Source organism: Pogoniulus pusillus, chromosome 36 (genome assembly GCF_015220805.1).
Source record: "Pogoniulus pusillus isolate bPogPus1 chromosome 36, bPogPus1.pri, whole genome shotgun sequence".
Taxonomy (NCBI): domain Eukaryota; kingdom Metazoa; phylum Chordata; class Aves; order Piciformes; family Lybiidae; genus Pogoniulus; species Pogoniulus pusillus.
Window position 1 is genome coordinate 7,841,051 of NC_087299.1, and position 15,383 is coordinate 7,856,433.

Below are 15,383 nucleotides of genomic sequence, written 5' to 3' on the forward strand. Positions count from 1 at the left end.
TCCACCCTTACTGATTCTATGAAGGCAATGAGAAAATTACCCCAAAGCTCATTAAAACTCTGCCTTCCTCAGCTTCACTAAGCCAAGGCACTGCTGGTGGCACAAAGCCTGGCAGCATCTGGCTGCCATCTGCTCCAGAGCGCTGCAGCTCTTGGCATCTCCTCTCTGCCTGCCCCTGACTTCTGCAGGGCTTAAAAGGCCTCTGCAGCAAGGCCAGGGAGACAAGCTGAGGTCTTTGCTGTGACCAGGGAGCAGTAAAGGTTCTGGCAGGAAGCTGAGGAGGCCCAAAGATCCTTTTATGTGGGTTTCTTTGCAAGAGAAGACTCCAAGCTGAGCAGAGAAGAAAGGTTCAATGCACCTCCAAAGGGATGCCTGGCCCTAGCCATGCAGCGTGGCAGCAGCAGGCAGGAGATGGCCCTGCCAGCTCTCCTGGGATGGGAAACATCTCTACCAAGCCTGGCTGATGGTGCAGAAATAAAGGAGGATGACAAGCCCCGGGTTAAAGCTTAGCCTTATCTCCATGCTCCCTCCTCAGTCACAGCCGCTGCGGGGAAGGCTGATTCACACTCCTAACAACGAGGGGAAGGGCTTGGAGGTGCTTTGCTTTGTGGCAGTGGGCAAAAAAGACGAGCTGCTCCTGCCCCCTCTGCTCACCTTTGCCACCTCCCCAGCACGAAGCCTCCCCAGGCACCCACTCAGCCCCTGCCTGCCCAGGAACAGGCTGAGCCAAGGCACCAGCAGCCTCCCACGCACACCTACTGCGCTCCCGTGGCACAAAGCATCCTTGTGTGTCGAGACCAAAATGCATCCCCAGCCTCCCCCTGCCCCACTTTCAGTCCAAGAAAGGAGATAAAATGTTGCTCTTACCTAGTAATGAATAATCCAGAAGCCAAGGGGGGGAGGAGGGCAGCACATGCAAAGGGAAAGAAGAACAGAGCCAAGAGTGAGTTGGTCAGCCCAGAGCAACGTGCCCAAGCTCTGCCCCTCTCCTCCCTGCTTCTCCTGACCATGCAGGAAAGCTCAGCACAACTGGGCTGAGGGAGGGGTTTGATCCTTCAACCCCAGCACAAGTTCTCCACCCTGGGGTTCTCACTCACCCCTGGAAGCCTGAAGCCCCTTCCTCCTCCTCCTCCTCGAGCAGCCAGCTGCTCAGGGGACCTGCAAAGCATCATCCCTCACCCACCCCAGCTCCAAGCCAGAGAGAGAGGCAGGATCAAAGCCCTGGGAAGAAGAGGCTGGATAAAAAGCAGCCCTGACCTCTGCAGCTCAGCAGAGCCTCCAGCAGAAGGCAGATAAGGCTTATCAGCAGCCCAGGGGACAGCAGAGTCCCTGCTTGCTGCCACGCAGCTGACAGGCAGCTCAGGGAGCAGGGCTGGCCCCACACAACAGGTCCCAGGGGAGAAGCCCACACACACCTCCTCTTCTGGGGGCTACAAGAGAGCCCACCTAGGGCTCTAGCAGAGACACTCGAGTGGCAGAGGAGCACTGGAGGTGCCCACTAAAACTTCTGCAAGTTCCTCTCTCAGAGAGGCAAAGTCACCACAGAATCAGGCAGGTTGGCAGACAGCTCCAAGCTCCTCCAGCCCAGCCTAGCACCCAGCCCTGCCCAACCAACCAGACCATGGCACTAAGTGCCCCAGCCAGGCTTGGCTTCAACACCTCCAGCCACAGCCACTCCACCACCTCCCTGGGCAGCCCATTCCAATGCCAATCACTCTCTCTGCCAACAACTTCCTAACAACATCCAGCCTCAACCTGCCCTGATGCAGATTCAGGCCATTGCCTCTTGTCCTATCCTTAGTTCCAAGTCAGGCACCTTGGCAGGGAGGAAAGAGGCAAGCAAATGAGCACTCTCCTGCCCTGGAGCTCCCAGCTCCACCTGCCTTGCATCACAACGTGCACAGGACACCTACCTCAGCCAACAAAGTCAAGCAGGACCTCCCAAAGGCTGCTGCTGGCAATTCCATCATCACCTCTTCCCCCCACAGGGTTTGCTCCACACAACACAGCCACCCCAGAGGCTGGGCCTGGAATGCTCCATGAGAGGAACACACAAGTCTCATTCTGCAGTCCCCTCTGAGGGCTGGGAGCAGAGTGGAGGGAGGTTGAAGAGAGGCCAAGCAGCCCAATCAGCTGAAATAAGGAACAGCTGCTGGCCCACAATGCATCAGCCTCATCTGCTAACAGCAGCTTTTAATCACCTAATTGGGCTGCAGCAGTGCTGCCAGCACAGGGCTCTGCAGCAGAAGTCACCTGCATGGCTCAGACAAAGCTAGGCAAGGAGCCAGCCTCAGCACCACCACTCAGGAGACCCCAGCCCCTTCCTCATCCTTCTGTGCAGACAGAAATGCTGCTCTGCTGAGATGAGGAGAGAAACCATGGGGCAGCAGGGGCTCACCTGAGGTGACCTGAGGATGTGAGTGGTGGGCAGCAGAAAGGTCTGCTCCTGAGCTCTGTGGTAAAGGATTGGACTTGATGATCTGTGAGGTCTCTTCCAACCCTGGTGATGCTGTGTGTGATACTGATGCCACAGGTGGCTGTTGACAGCCCCTCCCCACCCAGTGCTGGCACAGAAAGCAGCACAGTTCTTGTGCCAAGGGGGAAGGGACAACCGAGGAGGAAAGAGCAACCCCAGGGAGCAGCATAGGTTGGGGACTGAGCTGTTGGAAGGCAGTGAAGGGGAAAAGGATCTGGGGGTCCTGGTGGATGGGAGGTGAGCATGAGCCAACAGTGTGCTCTGGGGGCCAGGAGGGGCAATGCCAGCCTGGGGGGGATTAGAAGGGCTGTGGTTAGTAGGTCCAGAGAGGTTCTCCTGCCCCTCTGCTCTGCCATGCTGAGGCTGCATCTGCAGTACTGTGTCCAGCTCTGGGCTCCTCCATTCAAGAGGGACACAGAACTGCTTGAGAGAGTCCAGCACAGAGCCACAAAGGTGCTGAAGGGAATGGAACAGCTCTGTCAGAAGGAGAGCCTGAGGGAGCTGGGGCTGTGCTGCTGGGAGAGAGGAGCCTGAGAGGTGACCTCAGCAATGGTTGTCAATATGTGCAGGTGAGTGCCAGGAGGCTGCAGCCAGGCTCTGCTGGGTGATGCCCAAGGACAGCACAAGGGGCACTGGGTGGCAGCTGAGGCAGAGGAAGCTCCATGGGAACATGAGGAGGAATTTTTTCCCTGTGAGGGTGCCAGAGCCTGGCACAGGCTGCCCAGGGGGGCTGTGGAGTCTCCCTCTCTGCAGATATTCAACCCCCACCTGGATGTGTTCCTGTAGGATCTGCTCTGGCTGCTCCTGCTCTGCAGTGGGGTTGGAGTGGCTGAGCTCTGGAGGTCCCTTCCAGCCCCTGGCATGCTGTGATCTGTGACTTGAGTCTCCCCTCAGCCTCCTTCTTTCCAGACTACACCCCCCCAGCTCCTCAGCTCAGGCCTGTTCTCCAGACCCTCCAGCAGCTTTGCTGCCCTTCTTTGGACACACTCAGGCACCTCAATGTCCTCCTTGTAGCAATGGAGCCATGTGCCCAGGCCATGCCCTTGGGTCTGAGCCAACCTCACTCCATTTCCACCTGGGGTCCTAAGCTGAAGATGTCATTCTTGCACCTCCCCTCCTCAGCTAACAAGGAGAGATGCCAAGAGTGAACTGTAGGTTAGAGCACCCCAGAGGGTGCCAAGGCTAACATGTGGGTGCTCCAAAACTCCCTGCAATGAGTGTGGCAGCCTGGAGAGAAGACAGAGATGGCACCAGCAGGGGCTGGGGAGCAGCAGCCCAGGAGGAAGCTGCCTCACAGAACCCAGAGCACATGCCCCTGGCTCCTGCAGCCAGGCAGTGGGCATCCCTCCCATAGTGCTGAGGCCAAAAGTGCAGTGAGAGCCCAGCAGCACACAGCTGCTGCCAAGGCTCTGGCCAGAGAGGGTTGCCAAGGCTGCTGGGCTCTGTATATGCAGCAACAACCTTTGAAGTCAGGGCAGAGGAATGTGCCCTGCTGCTGCTGTCTGCCAGCAGAGACCACGTCCCCATGGCCATCTCTCTGCTCTTCCCCTGCTGCCTCTAGCCTGGGAGCACAGAAGCAGGAGTTCATGCTCTGTTGTGCCTTCAGAGGGGTTAGGGTTGGAAGGGACCCAAAGAGATCATTCATTCCAAGCCCCCTGCCAGAGCAGGACCACACAGTCCAGCTCAGGGCACACAGGAACACATCCAGATAGGGCTGCAAAGGCTCCAGAGAAGGAGACTCCACAGCCTCTCTGGGCAGCCTGTGCCAGGGCTCTGGGACACTTCCACTCAAGAAGTTCCCCCTTGTGCTGAGCTGGAACCTCCTGTGCTGCAGCTTCCATCCACTGCTGCTTGTCCTGTCCCAGGGAGCAGTGAGCAGAGCCTGTCCCCCCCTCCTGACCCCCAGCACTCAGGAAGTTATAGACATTGATTCAATCCCCTCTCAGACTTCTCTTCTCCAGCCTAAGCAGCCCCAGGGCCCTCAGCCTCTCCTCACCAGGCACTGCTCCAGTCCCCTCATCATCCTCACAGCCCTCCCTTGGACCCTCTCCAGCAGATCCCTGCCCCTCTGAAACTGGGGAGCCCAAACTGAAGGCAGTGCTCAAGAGGAGGTCTCAGCAGGGCAGAGCAGAGGAGGAGAACCTCCCTGGATCTGTTGGACACACTCTGCTGAATGCCCCCCAGGACCCCATTGCCCTTCTTGGCCAGCAGGGCACATTGCTGCCCTGTGGATGTTCTCCACCAGGTCCCTCTCCACAGGGCTGCTCTCCAGCAGATCACCTCCTAACCTGTCCTGCTGTACTTTATTCTTCCTCCCCAGGTGCAGGACTTTGCACTTGGCCTTGTTGCTTGCCCTGTGGGCAGTCATCAGCCTGTAACCAACCTCTGCTCCATTAGGACACCCCCAGAGCATTCCCAGACCATCTGCACCAGGAGGCTGCTGCCTGCTGTGAAATTGCCATCAGCTGCAGATGCAGAGCTGGGAGCAAGTTTGGATCCAGAAGCACCAAACCCTCCCCAAGAAAAAAAAAACCACATTCCAGTTCAGATGTGCTTGAAATGAACCAGCAGAGGGCAATTTTCTGGCCCCTACAGGCATTAAAGGTCACCTCATCCACTGCTGGAGTGGAGCCAGAGGAGGTCATGAAGGTGAGCAGAGAGCTGGAGAGCCTCACCTGGTGGGGAGACACTGGCACAGGTTGCCCAGGGAGGTTGTGGAGCACAGAAGCACCCAATGTGATCTTTGATCACATTGGGTGCTTCTGTGCTCCTCAACCTCCCTGGAGGTGTTCAGGACCAGGCTGGATGAGACCTTGAGTGACCTGTTCTAGTGGGAGGTGTCCCTGCCTGTGGCAGGGGAGTTGGAGCTGGCTGAGCTATGCATGTGCAGCAGGGTCAGGGTGCAGCCTTCTGTGGTGAGGAGTTAAAAACCCTTCTGGGAAGCAGAGCAAGAGGCACAGAATGTGTGAAGGAGCCAAGCAGCCACCAGGCACTGCTCAGGAAACAAGCCCTGGAGCACTGTTTTCTCTTATCATGACAGCTGCATTGGCCAGAAGGTCCCATGGGGGCTGGAAGCTCACTGGCTGGGTTCATAGGGCAGAGGCTGCAGCCCACATTGCTGCTTCCTTTCATCCTCTGCTTCCCTTCATCCTCTGCTTTTCCCTTCATCCTCTGGCAGAAGGACACCAGCCCTGCTCATGGGACTGATTTCCAGGGCAGCACTTCACCAAAGGGTTCCCATGCCTGGGAACATCCAACAGCCTGACTTTGGGAAGGAACAAAACACTCTTCACAACCCTCCTCTTCCTCCCAGGGGGCAGGCAGCTCAACGCTGTTGCCAGCCACCCATGATGGAGAGCAGGAGCAGGCTCGGTGGGAGCAAGAGGTACTGCAGGGAGGTTGTGGATGTCCCCTCCCTGGGAGTGAGGGTGGTGAGACCCTGGCACAGGTTGAGGGTGGTGAGACCCTGGCACAGGTTGCCCAGGGAGGTTGTGGAGCACAGAAGCACCCAATGTGATCAAAGATCACATTGGGTGCTTCTGTGCTCCACAACCTCCCTGGAGGTGCTCAAGACCAGGTTGGATGAGGCCTTGAGCAACCTGTTCTAGTGGGAGGTGTCCCTGCCTAGGGCAGGGGGTTGGAACTGGCTGAGCTTTGAGGTCCCTTCCAACCCACTCCATTTTATGGCTCTAAATCCAGATGGACCTGGAGTTCCTGGAGCCTGCAGGAAAGTAACAGATGGGTGGGCACAACAGCAAGCAGAGTCCAAAGCAGCCACATCTGATGCAGAAGGTGACACTGCACACCTCTAGTCCCACCAGCAGGGCTGTTGCCAGAGCTGCACCCCTGAGCAAAGGAAGCTTCCAGCTTTTGGAAGGCTCTACAGCACCATCCCTTCACCCTCAAATCCCAGACAGCTTCTCCCACTGCTCCTGCCCTGCTCCCTTCTGCCTCCACCACATTTAAATCCAGATGCCACAAGCAGAGCAGCAGGATAGGACCTTGCTGAAGCATCACTCACAGCCTGGAGGGAGTCAGGACTTCAGAGAGTCTAGAGAAGACTCCCCTGGGCAAAGAAAGTGCAAGTCCAGCTGGCCAGGAGTCCAAGTGAGAGCTGGCTGGGAGAAATGATCAGCCTAGAAAAACAATTCCAGCCTGGGTTTTCTTTAGATTCCCTCCTGCTTCATTGCCTGGGAACTGGGTCCCAGCCAGCAGCTCTGAGCTCAGCAGGCAAAGGTTCTCATGAGCCAGAAGAGCATGAAGGAGATCAGCTGGTGTCAGTAGGGAGCTGGGGACTAAGGCAGAGTTTAGGAGGAATTTGGCAGGTTGAGCCTCCTTTGCTTGACTCCAAAGCAGAGATGCTCCCAGGCAACCAAAGTTTCTTCCACCAACAAACCTCTGAGCTACTCCTGGCTGCCACCAGCTTCACTTTCACCTGCCAAATGGAAGGGTCCTCCTCTGTTTCATGTCACTTTGTCCACACTGCTGAAACCAGGCAGGACTTAGTCCCAAAGAGAGCAGTGGAGACCTGCACAGCTGCTGTTCCAGCCCAGCCTCTCCAGCAAACACAGCAGCCAGAGCAGCAGATCCACAGATTGCACTGGGCTGGAAGGGACCCTCAAAGGTCACCTTGTCCAAGCCCCCCAGGCAGGGACACTTCCAGCTAGAGCAGGCTGCCCAGGGACACAGCAAGGCTGATCTTGAATGTCACCAGGGATGGGACCTCAACCACATCCCTGGGCAGCCTGTTCCAGTGTTTCCCAGCTCTCATGGTGCAGAACTCCCTCCTGATGTCCAACCTGAGTCTCCCCTGCTCCAGTTTAGCAGCAGGACAGCTGCTGCTCTGCTCACTTCACTGAGCAAATGGGGGCTCAGTTACCCTGGGGAAGGCAGAGCAGCAACCTGGAGCTGTCTGCAGCTCATCACAGAATGCCAGGGGCTGGAAGGGACCTCCAAAGTTCATCCATCCCCCTGCCAGAGCAGGAGCACCCAGAGCAGATCCCACAGGAACACATCCAGGTGGGGGTTGAATATCTGCAGAGAGGGAGACTCCACAGCCCCCCTGGGCAGCCTGTGCCAGGCTCTGGCACCCTCACAGGGAAAAAAATCCTCCTCATGTTCCCATGGAGCTTCCTCTGCCTCAGCTGCCACCCAGTGCCCCTTGTGCTGTCCTTGGGCATCACCCAGCAGAGCCTGGCTGCAGCCTCCTGCCACTCACCTGCACATCCTCATAACCATTGCTGATCTCCTCCTCCCCCTTGCCCAGGGCAGAATCCCTTTGTGCCTAGCATGAGGAATGGCAGCTCTGAAATCAAAGAAGAGGCCAGCTCAGGATGTCTGACTGTAGCCTTCACCTCCCCTGCAGTTTGATAGCAGATAAAGCCTGGAACAGAAGCTGGACTGGGAGCTGCCCTGCTGAGGAGGGCAGTGCCCTGCTGAGGAGGGCAGTGCCCTGCAAACCATCCAGCTGTCAAAGCCCCTGCAGAGATCAGAACCTGTGGCAGAAGCCTGCAGGGAAGGGATGAAGCAAGACAACTCTTCCCCCAGAGGATCAGATTCATTCTACTGGGGGAGAGAACAATCAAGTCACAGAGTCATAGAATCAGGCAGGCTGGGAGAGAGCTCCAAGCTCAGCCAGCCCAACCTAGCACCCAGCCCTGCCCAACCAACCAGACCATGGCACTAAGTGCCCCAGCCAGGCTTGGCTGCAACACCTCCAGGGACGACTCCACCACCTTTGTGCCTTGTTTCCCTTCCCTACACCTCTTTGTAACTGCCCTTACCTTAAACACCTTTTAGTTGTTGTTAAAGCTTTTCTTTTACCTTCCAAATGGAAGCAGGACTCTTCTTAGGGTGTTTTGGCCCTTTTTTCCTCTCTACATCCAATTCCTTTCTTTCCAAAAGGGGGAGAGGGGAAAGCATCCTCTTATTGTGTGGCTCTGTTAGGCTTTGAGTCTCTGGGAAGCTTAGCTCAGAGCAGTGCACCTCATCATCCAGCTGGCACCTGAGAAGCAGAGGTTCTGCCAGGTGCAGGCTCTCCAGCCCAGTGCTGCACAACTGGGCCAGCTCCAGCTCCAACCTGTGCTGCTGAGTGGCTCCTGCCAGGCTCAGCAGTGCCAGTCCCCATGGTCCTGAGGAACATGCTCCAGCTGGGTAGCTAAATGCAGCCTCAGACCCTCAGGGGTGCCTGGGCACCTGCAGCTCTCAGCCCTCCATCCCACCAAGGTCCAACAGCAGGATGTGGGATTTGATCTGGAGGCCAGGAATGCCCTTGGGAGGTCCAAGGATTCAGCTTTCCCAAACCACTGACAGCAGCAGACCCCTTTGAGGTGGGTTCTAAACTCAGACATCCTTTTTTTCCTCTCCTTACTGGAGCCACTTCTGGGGGCAGAAGCTCCTCTCTCACCCTGCCAGGTTCACTCAGCCCCTTTGAGGTGAGCTCTAAACTCAGACATCCTTTTTTCCCCTCTCCTTACTGGAGCCACTTCTGGGGGCTGAAGCTCCTCTCTCACCCTGCCAGGTTCACTCAGCCCCTTTGAGGTGAGCTCTAAACTCAGACATCCTTTTTTCCCCTCTCCTTACTGGAGCCACTTCTGGGGGCAGAAGCTCCTCTCTCACCCTGCCAGGTTCACTCAGCCCCTTTGAGGTGAGCTCTAAACTCAGACATCCTTTTTTTTTCCACTTACTGGAGCCACTTCTGGAGGCAGAAGCTCCTCTCTCACCCTGCCAGGTTCACTCAGCCCCTTTGAGGTGAGCTCTAAACTCAGACATCCTTTTTTTTTCCACTTACTGGAGCCACTTCTGGAGGCAGAAGCTCCTCTCTCACCCTGCCAGGTTGGAAAGGCTTGCCCAGGACTTTCTGTCAGTACCTTTAAGCCTGCCCTGGGCTCTTGCCCAAGATCCCTGAGCCCAGGGAGCAGCCAAGTGGGCACTTGCTCTGATGGAAGCTCTACAGAACAGCAGCACTGCCCCTGGGCTCAGCCAGCTCTGTACTTCCCCCAGTAAGTGGGTGGGAAAATCCAGCCTTTGATGTTCCACTGAGCTGCTCCAAAACAAAGATGGGCTGGAGGAGATAAAAAAAGAACCCCACCAAACAAACTCCACTGCAGGATACATCCGGCAGATAAAGTGGGAAAGAATTCCCATTCCATGGAAGGCAGCCTGCATGTGGCCCGTGGAAGAGCCAAGGGGCAGCTGCTTTCCCACTCCCCAGCACACCCTTCAGCCCACCAGCAGAGCAGGGACTGGCTGCTACCAGCTGCCCTCAAAGCCTGCCAGGGGCTCTGGGGAAAAGCCATCCCAACAAAGCTGCTCCCTGCAGGTAGTGGGGCTGGGCCAGGCAGCTTCCTCCCAGCCTTATCTCAGCCTGCCCAGGGAGCTAGAGCCCTGCCCAGGTATCTGCAGCTGGGCATCAGCCAGCTCATCCTTCACATGGTGCACAGCAGGCAGGAGGAAGCAGAGCATGAAAACACTCTGCAAGCCACTGCTGCCTGGGGGGGAGGATGGGAGCCTGGAAAGGGGGGACCAGGGCTCTGCAGGCAGCATGAGCAGAGGGCTGGAGCTGCTCTGCTCTGAGGAGAGACTGAGGGGGCTGGGGCTGTGCAGTCTGGAGAGGAGAGGGCTCTGAGGTGACCTTACTGTGGCCTTTCAGGATCTGAAGGGGGCTACAAGAAAGCTGGGGAGGGACTTTTTAGGCTGTCAGGTGGTGATAGGACTGGGGGGAGTGGAGCAAAGCTGGAAATGGGGAGAGTCAGACTGGATGTGAGGAAGAAGTTGTTCAGCATGAGGGTGGTGAGAGCCTGGAATGGGTTGCCCAGGGAGGTGGTGGAAGCCTCATCCCAGGAGATGTTTAAGGCCAGGCTGGATGAGGCTTTGGGCAGCCTGATCTAGAGTGAGGTGTCCCTGGCCATGGCAGGGGGTTGGAACTGGCTGCTCCTTGTGGTCCCTTCCAACCCTGACTGCCTACACTCTACCAGCACCCCCAGGCCCCTCTCTGCCTGGCTGCTCTCAGCCACTCTGGCCCCAGCCTGTAGTGCAGCCACTTCCAACAGGTGTTGCTGTGCTCTCAGTGCTTCTCTCCAAGCCAACTCTCCTCCCTTGTCTCCCTGCCTGCTTCCTATCTCTTTGCACAGCATCTCCCAACCATTTTGGCTGAAGAAGACCTTTAAGAGTGAGTGCAGCCCAGGAGGGAGCTGCCAGCCCTGCCCCACTGCCTGTGCTGGAAGTGTAAATTGAATCCTGATGCTTGGGCACTGGCAGAATCTGGCCAGACACTCACATGGATGACTTCAGTTTGTTTTCATGCTGGAAGCAATTTGCACCTTCCCAGGACTTTGAGAGTGGCTTTTGCCTTTCTGCCACAGGCAGAACCCAACTCTCTGCCCCTCTCAGCTGCAAACTGTTGGGTCCTGCCAGCTCAAAGTGGCATATGGTACACCCAGGCCTTGAATCATTCATCTTGGGACTCTCTCTGGCCATGAGCTGGGCACACAGGTCAGGCTGGTACTCCACAGAAGCTGTCCCAGCAGGAAGGATGTGAGGGGAAGAGAGGAAATGGCCTCAAGTGGCACCAGGGTCGGTTTAGGTTGGATATTAGGAACAATTTCTTTGCTGCAAGAGCAGTCAGGCATTGGAACAGGCTGCCCAGGGAGCTGGAGGTGTTCAAGAAAGGTGCAGACATGGCCCTTTGGGTCATGGTTTAGTGGGCATGGTGGTGCTGGGCTGATGGTTGGACTCCAGCTGAAGTGCTCAGTGCTCATCTGCTCTCCAAACGAAGCCCTGGAGCTGAGCTCTGCTGCTGAGGAGGACAGAGCTGACCTGCCCACGGCCCAGAGCTGATGGGCAGCACCAGGCAGGCCAATCTTTGCCCACTGAGCCCCACGGGGCTCTGCTGTCAGAGCTGCCACCACCTGCCCGGACTTGCTCCCTGCTAATCCTTACCGGGAGTGGGACTTGGGTCTGTTTATCTTATTAAACACTCTGCAAAGATCCTGCATTCCTTTGGGATGACTTCCAGGAGCAGCAGAGCTCTTTGATGTGCTGTGTGGCCAGAGGAGGGGACAGAGTGGTCCCATTCCCTGGGAATGGATTTGACATCCTCCTTTGCACCGTGAGCTGTGGCCTGGCAGAGGTGAGTGATGCTGTGCCAGCTGCTCCCTCCTTGCAAAAGCCATTCAAGTGCTGCCTCTCTTCTTTTCCTTGCCCCTTGAAAAGCTGCTTCTCTTCTCCCCCTCCATTTTCAGCTTCCCAGAATAATTGTCTCTGATTAGCAGAGGAAATGGCACTGGAGTGCATTCAATAATTCATCCCCAATTGGGCTAATTTCAGCCTGGCTGCAGCAGGGACTACAAAGTGAATCTCTCAATGCCTGAGGTTTCCAAGCACCTTTTCTTCTTGGCTTCTCCTTTATTCCCCATCCCTGCCTCCCTTGCTTCTCCCTGTGGCCAGCAGCTACAGCAGTGTCTCTTCACCTTCCTGCTAACTCCAGCATGGCAAAGCTGAGCAGCAGGCCTGGCTGTGCATGGGGTCACAGCCTGGGCTCTCTCCCAAGTCCTGCCTCAAAGCCCTGTGGCTTGCAGGGATAGGGTGAAAGGGGTTGGATTTGAGCTGGAAGAGAGTGAATTTAGGCTGGAGATTGGGAAGAAATTCTTTCCAGGGAGGGTGGGGAGACACTGGCACAGGTTGAGGGATAGTGAGACACTGGCACAGGTTGAGGATGGTGAGACACTGGCACGGGTTGAGGGTGGTGAGGCACTGGCACAGGTTGAGGTATGGTGAGACATTGGCACAGGGTGAGGGTGGTGAGGCACTGGCACAGGTTGAGGGATGGGGAGACACTGGCACAGGTTGAGGGTGGTGAGACACTGGCACAGGTTGAGGGATGGGGAGACACTGGCACAGGGTGAGGGATGGTGAGACACAGGCACAGGTTGCCCAGGGAGGTTGTGGAGCACAGAAGCACCCAAAGTGATCAAGGAGAGCCCTGGGGGGCTGTTGAAGAAGCAGCATCCCTGAGAGCAGAGGCAGATACTGAGGTGCAGTGATGCTGGATCCCTTCCATGAGTTTCCCTGTCCTGGAAGCCATCTCCCTGTCCCTCGGTGCAGCTTGACTGGTTGCTGCCAGTACCAGCCCTCCACCTTGCCCCTTCCTGCTGCTAAACCTTCACCCCCTCTTGCTGAAAGGGGCAGCAGCTGGGCAGGCAGCCAGAGACAACATTCCAGTCATAGCTCAGGCAGGTAGGCTGGCAGGAGAAGCCCTGCTGGGTGGGATCCGTGGAGCAAGGCGTGGCAGAAGCAGCCTGCCTGCAGGACAGGGGGGCTGGGGGGAGCAGGGGCCTGCCTCCTGAACCACCTTCCTCTGGGTGCTGTCTCCTCTGGCTCCTTGCTCCTGAAACCTTCTTCCTCTGGGTGCTGTCTCCTCTGGCTCCTTGCTCCTGAAACCTTCTTCCTCTGGGTGCTGTCTCCTCTGGCTCCTTGCTCCTGAAACCTTCTTCCTCTGGGTGCTGTCTCCTCTGGCTCCTTGCTCCTAAATCCACCTTCCTCTTGGTGCTGTCTCTTCTTTGGCTTCTTGCTCCTAAAACCTTCTTCCTCTTGGTGCTGTCTCCTCTCTGGCTCCTCACTCCTGAAACCTCCTTTCTCTTGGTGCTGTCTCCTCTTTGGCTCCTTGCTCCTGAAACCTTCATTCTCTTGGTGCTGTCTCCTCTTTGGCTTCTTGTTCTTAAAATCTTCTTCTTCTTGGTGCTGTCTTCTCTTTGGCTCCTTAGTCCTAAAACCTTCTTCCTTTTGGTGCTGTCTTCTCTTTGGCGCCTTAGTCCTTAAACCTTCCTTCTCTTGGTGCTGTCTCCTCGCTCCTGAAACCTTCTTCCTCTTGGTGCTGTCTGCTCTCTGGCTCCTTGCTCCTAAAACCTTCTTCCTCTTGGTGCTGTCTGCTCTCTGGCTCCTTGCTCCTAAAACCTTCTTCCTCTTGGTGCTGTCTCCTCTCTGGCTCCTTGCTCCTAAAACCTTCTCCCTCTTTGTGCTGTCTCCTCTTTGGCTTCTTGCTCCTAAAACCTTCCTCCTCTTGGTGCTGTCTCCTCTCTGGCTCCTTGCTCCTGAAACCTCCTTCCTCTCAGTGTCTGTCCTGGCAGCACCAATCCCTAACTCCAAACCACATAAGAAGTGCTAGGACAAGAGCAAACAGCCCCAAGCTGCACCAAGGGGAGGTCAGGTTGGATAGCAGGAAGAACCTCTTCACTGAAAGGCTTCCTTTGGGCATGGGAACAGAGAGGTGGTGGAGTCACCATGCCTGGAGGTGTCCAAGCAAGCTGTGGCCATGGCACTTGGTGGGCACAGTGGTGTTGGGTTGCTGGTTGGACTCAATGATCTTAGAAGGCTTTTCCAACCCAAACAATGCAACCTTCCTAGGTGTGTGTGGCTTGGGATTGCCAAGAGCTGTTCCTGGGACAGGCTGTGGATTCATCTGGGGCAGTCCTGGGATTGGGCTTGGGGCTTGCCTGTGTTGCCTTTACCCAGCTCCTGCCTGCAGCCAGGTTCTCCCTCAGCTTTCCCCTGTTACTCTGGGCTGGCTGTTTATGTAGAGATAAAATCCCTGAGCAAATTGTTTTAACTGATGCTGTTTATCTAAGAGATAAACTGGGATCAGTGGAAGCTCCTGGCAGTTGTGGGGGGGAAAACTCTGTTTAGGTGAGCCACTTCTGCTGCTTTCTGCTTTAAGCTTGTCCCAAACTAAGCAGAGAGACCCAAGCTTGCAGCAATTCCCTCTTCCTTGCTGCCTCTGGCTGGTGGTCAGAATATCAGAGCAATGCTGATGGCTGCAGGGGCTTCAGGAGAGAGGGGTTTGCTCCTGGGGTGGCCTCTGCCTGGCCTGAAGGTGCAGTGGCCACAGGGTCTGCCTCTGTGGGGTTGGACTGTTTGGAACCATCAGGTCACCACTACACCATGGCCCTCAGCACCACATCCACACTGCTTTGACATCCCTCCAGCACTGCTCTAGGCCTTGGCAGCCCTTTGGGGGAAGAAATTTCTCCTGTCCAACCTAAACCTCCTCTGGTGCAACTTGAGGCCATAGTCCTGCATCCAGCTCTGCAGCCCCTGGGACAAGAGGGCTGTGGAGATGCTGGAGAGTGTCCAGGGCAGGGCCAGGAGGATGCTCAGAGGCTGCAGCAGCTCTGCTGTGAGCACAGACTGAAAGAGTTGGGGCTGTGTAGGCTGGAGCAGAGGAGGCTCCCAGGTGACCTTCTTGTGGCCTGCCAGGAGCTGAAGGGGGCTACAAAAAAGCTGGGGAGGGACTTTTGAGGCTGTGAGGGAGTGGCAAGAGTGGGGGGAATGGAGCAAAGCTGGAGGTGGGGAGAGTGAGGCTGGAGGTGAGGAGGAAGTTGTTGAGCAGGAGAGTGGTGAGAGGCTGGAATGGGTTGCCCAGGGAGGTGGTTGAGGCCCCATGGCTGGAGGTGTTTGAGGCCAGGCTGGCTGAGGCTGTGGGCAGCCTGCTCTAGGGTAGGGTGTCCCTGGTTAATTCTCAGGTCAGGGAGCTCCCAGAGCCAGGTCTGGAGCTGGGTGCTGGTCTAGCAGCCCTCTCCCTGCTGCAGGGGCTGGCTGCTGCTTCCTCAGAGGAGCAGCCTGGTGGCTGTAAGGGCTGTGCTGAGGAGTGAGCTCTCCTGTGCAGGAAGCATTTCCCACCCCAGGCACCTCTCCCAGCCCCCACTCCTGCTGCATTCCTGGGCAGTGAGGCTGCCTGCAAACAATGGCACTGAGATAGTGTCCCTGTGTGGGGCCTGGTGACCTCACCCTGCTGAGCAGGGACCCCTTCTCCACAGGGCATCCTTTGTCTCTGGGGTCTGCTTCCTCTGGCTAAGGGTCCAGAGAAGGGCAAGGAAGCTGGAGAAGGGTCTGGAGGAGAGGGCTGGTGAGG

At 56.7% G+C, this 15,383-nt stretch overlaps 1 protein-coding gene across 7 annotated transcripts in view; it reads right to left on the minus strand.

Moving 5' to 3' along the window:
- Window positions 1-15,383, minus strand: part of AGRN (agrin) — a 147,950-nt gene that overhangs the window by 108,776 nt on the left and 23,791 nt on the right. The window contains exon 1 of one of the 7 annotated variants that reach the window (XM_064172102.1): window positions 1,914-2,055. The exons of the other annotated variants lie outside the window; for them this stretch is intronic. The gene's annotated coding sequence lies outside the window, so the exon portion shown is untranslated. Of the gene's footprint in view, window positions 1-1,913; window positions 2,056-15,383 lie in introns of those variants that run through there. 7 annotated transcript variants of the gene reach the window in all.